The sequence below is a fragment of the Euprymna scolopes genome, chromosome 37, assembly GCF_053919585.1.
Source record: "Euprymna scolopes isolate OS-2025 chromosome 37, ASM5391958v1, whole genome shotgun sequence".
NCBI classification, from domain to species: Eukaryota; Metazoa; Mollusca; class Cephalopoda; order Sepiida; family Sepiolidae; genus Euprymna; species Euprymna scolopes.
Window position 1 is genome coordinate 42,777,465 of NC_136518.1, and position 5,000 is coordinate 42,782,464.

Sequence of the window (5,000 nt, forward strand, 5' to 3'; positions counted from 1 at the left end):
TCGAGCCTTAGTCATTAACTTTTAAAACTCTGCTAGAAATGGCGTCATGACATTAAAATCTGAGGCGATGACAAACAAATTCAGAGTTTTAGTATAATAATAGATGTTATAGAATAATATTATGTTTCTTGCTCTTCAAAAACATGTTTTCAGTATAAAAATATTATCACCTTCTATCATTTTTCAGTATAAAAATATTTTCACCGTCTATCATTTTTCAGTATGTATAAAACGGAATAGAGGTACATAACGATTAGCTCAATACGTGAATGAAATTATTTTAAATATTTATCAGATCGACTAAAACTATATTTTAAAATTTATTTTTACCAATATTTCTAAATTCATTCACTCTTTTCGCATGTTCTCCGTTCGTTTTTCAGCTTGAATATATAATTCGCTTTAAAATATACGAGAAAAACGTCAAACTATATTAGAACAATAGAAACAGTAGAAAAAGTAAGAAACTGCATTCAGAACCTAGGTACCATATTAGAAAAGGTGGAATCTATATTAGACAAACTAAAACTATATTAGAAAAGGTAGATGCTATATCAGAAAAACGGGAAACCGTATTAAAAGGACTAAAAAATGTATTTAAAAAACTATAATTTTTTAGCAGACAGACCCGACATTGCCCGGAATTGAATGGTGATCAACGAATGTTTCACATTCCATACTTTTATTGCCATCGAAATCAGTGAAATCGCATATTTCCCAATCAAATCGAGTGATTGCCTGCACTTGGGGACCCATCGCGATGCATCGGGAGGAAGCTTCACATGCATCTCCGTAGTGACTTCGTCAATATTTATTGAGGACATAGTTAAGAACACTGCCAGATACATAAAATACATGTGTGGAATTTCCTAAAAATCGGCCTAGCCGTTTTGGTTTCCATACAGAACGAACTCTCACGCGCGCACAAACACACACATACACATAAACACACACACACACACGCACACACACACACTTGTTCAAACAAAGTTCTTTTTATATAATAATAGAGATATAGATAGAAAAACTGGAAAAAATAAAATCTATATTTAAAAAACAAACTATATTAGGAGAACTAAAAACTATATAAGTAAAAGTAGAAATTATATAAGAAAACTTAAAAAGTATATTAGAAAATTTGTTATCTATGTTAAAATAAACAAAATCTTATTTACAAAGAGAAACTGTGTTAGAAAATGTAGCAACGATATTAGAAATATATTAGAAAAACATTCACGTATTTTATTTTTTATTTCAAGAATGTTCTTCCATAACTAATTTGTTTGCGATACACGAATTACATTTTTTCATTCTCTATTTTTTTTTTTTTTTAGTTTTTACTGTGAAAAAGTAAATTTATTCTGTCGCCACTGAACAGTTAAAGCGGTTGTGTTTAACCGCTGGGTCACAACAGAGATCCACTGGGATTTCAAAATAAAAAAAAAATAAAACTCTTTAAAAATAAAACACAATGTTGACTACGAAAGTCACTAAAATAGAAGTGAGATGATGATGATGATGATGATGATGATGATGATGATGATGATGATGATGATGATAAAATAAAAATAAAAAAATAAATAAAAAATAACAAAATGGCATAATATTAGCAAGACCGCCAGGGACCATGCAAACTAAATTGAATATTGTGTGTAACATTTTTATATTAACACATCTTTCTCTTCGTCTCTTTACGCTTCCGATTTTTTTTCCAGATAAGGATTGGTTACTCGTATCATTTGAATTGTGACATTTCGTGCAGATTCCCAAGTTCGACAGAAACATTCCCGGGTCATACAAGATACACCCGAAGAAAATCAGAGATACATCGATCGAAACGTTGTGAAAATCACACTCAAGATGAGAACAGTAGTCCGAAGAATCCAAATAATGCGAATAACCGTTTCTTTATCTTTCCTTCTTTCTTTCTTTCTTTCGCCCCTAGTTTTTTTTCGTCTTTCTCCCTAATTTTTCCTTTCCCTTACGCCCAGACCATTCCTCTCTCTTGTTTTAATGTGTTGACAAATAATAGTTCAATTCATTTACTGTAGCTATTACCTTCAAATATACTACTGTAATCTTACATTTATCAATCCTGAGTAAGACAAAACACAAGGAAATTTATGATTTCGATTAATTCTGTTCCCTGTCCCCTTTTCACAATCATATGAATAGAAATTATTTTGATAATAAAAATAATACAAAGAGATTGAAATGTAATACCTTAATTTACATTTATTGCTCCCAGACAACTCCAAGTAGAACAAAATCTTCTTTTACTCCCTCTCCTCACTCACACTCATTATCAAGTATAATATGTAAAAAAGTAAATAATATTTCCTGCCGTAGTATTTCGGATATAAATATATATATATATATATATAACTATATATATATAACTACTTCATTTACTCACATAAAATTAATATACGACAGTATACATTTATGCATAAACTTTAATTAAACTTAATTAAAGTAATTAAAAACTTAGAATTCCACAATCAATCTAACAATTTCCAACGGAAACTATACAAAATCTTTAGAAACATAAACAACTCTAATAAAATCTTTGTAAAAGCAGATAAAACTAGAAACATTTTATAAAATAGACAAACAAAAATATAACAAACTAATCACAGAAAACATTACAAAAACCTACAAAAACTGGATACAAAGTAATGCGACTACATATAAATACTGAAAGTAAACAAATTACCGATAAATTAAAAATTAGCGATAAAGTCGGCAAATTGAAACCTAGAGAGGCGTATATTCTGCTCAAAGACCACAAATGTGACTTCAATAATAATACCAGCACCCGCTTGATAAACCCAACTAAACCAGAAATAGGCAGAATTAGCAAAGCAATACTCTCTAGAGTAAACAAACAAATCAAACAAGACCTAGAATTAAATCAGTGGGCAAATACTGCCGAAGCAATAACCTGGTTTAAAAATATAGAAGACAAACATACATGTACGTTTATGCAGTTCGACACCATAGACTTCTATCACTCGATATCCGAAGAACTTTTCAATATTGTCCTAGAATTAGCTGAGGCATACACTGATATATCCTCGGAAAAAATCAACATCACTAAAAAATGTAAAAAATCAGTTCTAATAAATAACAATAACCAATGGATAAAAACTAAAATGAAAAATTCGTTTGAGTTAGCGATGGATGCCCGGATTCTTCAGAGGCATCAGATCTTGTGGGATTATTCATTCTATATACCCTCACAAACATATTTGATACTACGGATATCGGCCTATATAGAGATGATGGACTAGCTATAATAAAAGACTCCAACAAAGACAAGGGAGATAACTTTAAGAAAATCATACACAAGGAAATGAAAAAATAGGCCTAAAAGTAGACGCATTAGCTAACATAAAAATAACAAACTTTCTGGACGTCACGTTAAATTTAGATAAAAACACATATGAACCATACTTAAAAGATAACGCTAATCCAATATACGTAAACCCTAAATCTAATCACACACCATCAATTATAAAACAGATTCGTAACTCGTTGGCAAGAAATTTCTAGATCTTATCGACAACCACTTTCCCGCAACCAACCCCTTACAGAAAAGTTTCAATAAAAAAATATTAAACCCTAAAGTTATCCTACAAGTTTCAATAAAAAATAAACCCTAAAGTTATCCTACAGCTGCTGCGAAAATTAACGGATGATAACTAAAGCACATAATAACAAAATATTAAATAAAAGCAATGAAAATAATAAAAAATATATAAAAAAGTGGACACTATGATAAAAATAAAACTAATACAAAAGACACATATGTAACTACTAGAAACAATAATAATAATAATAATAATAATAATAATAATAATAATAATAATAATAATCCAACTCCGGACAACAACAACCATACTAGAAATAAAAATAAAAATACTGATAACGAACAAGGTGAATTCAACTGTAGATACGTCACACTCTGCCTACTTCAAAATAAATGTCTAACAAAAAGTATAGTTTACCAGGCCACAATATTTGCGAAAGAAACCCCGAATAACAAGAAATATTACGTAGGTATGACTTCCTTAGATTTCAAAACTCGATATTATGACCACAAAAGTACATTCAATAATAAAAAAACACCGTATGAAAACAACACTAGCAAACAAATACTAGGAACTAAAGGAAAACGGTCGTTCTCCGGAAGTCGAATGGAAAATACTAAGACAAGCAAACACATGTAGAGACCTAGATGATCCATGTCGATTATGCCTTCATGAAAAAGTTGCTATCCTATACTTTAAAGAACCCCAACATCTATACAACTGTAAGAGAGAAATAGCGAACAACTGTGTTCACAGGATAAAATTTACTCTAGGATAGAGATACAAAATAATTTTAAAACTAACAAAAACAATAGAAAATGAACAAATTTAAAAAAAAATAAATAAAGCATATAAAAAAACTTTACCTAGATTTAAAACAGGTCAAGACACTAGATATCTACGCTAAATAGCCCACAAAAAGGAACGGATCAACCGGAGGTCAAATAGACCTTTGCCCTGTAAGTGCCTGCTCATTGGCTGGAAAGACGCGGTGGATACTAGAAAACTTATTAGCTAACTAAAAACTCAATAGAAAAATGGTATATAAAAACGCGAGACAACCATAAAATTCTCGCATAAGCTTGAAAACTCCTAGAGTGGATGAAACGCGGAATATTCAGTGTAGCTTAATCGCCATGTATATTTTATAATTTACTATATATATATATATATATATATATATATATATATATATATATGTATATATATATGTATATATATATGTATATATATGTATATATATGTATATATATATGTATATATATATATATGTATATATATATGTATATATATATGTATATATATATGTATATATGTATATATATATATATATATAATTCACATAGAGTACTGTTTCGCTGTATCACAGCTCATCAGTACGGCTAGACAGGCAATTACCTCAAGCCA

General features: G+C 29.7%; 1 protein-coding gene across 1 annotated transcript in view; it reads left to right on the forward strand.

The window, feature by feature from the left end:
• Positions 1 to 5,000, forward strand: part of LOC145261136 (carbonic anhydrase-related protein 10-like) — a 1,563,849-nt gene that overhangs the window by 1,547,314 nt on the left and 11,535 nt on the right. The gene's annotated exons all lie outside the window — the stretch shown is intronic.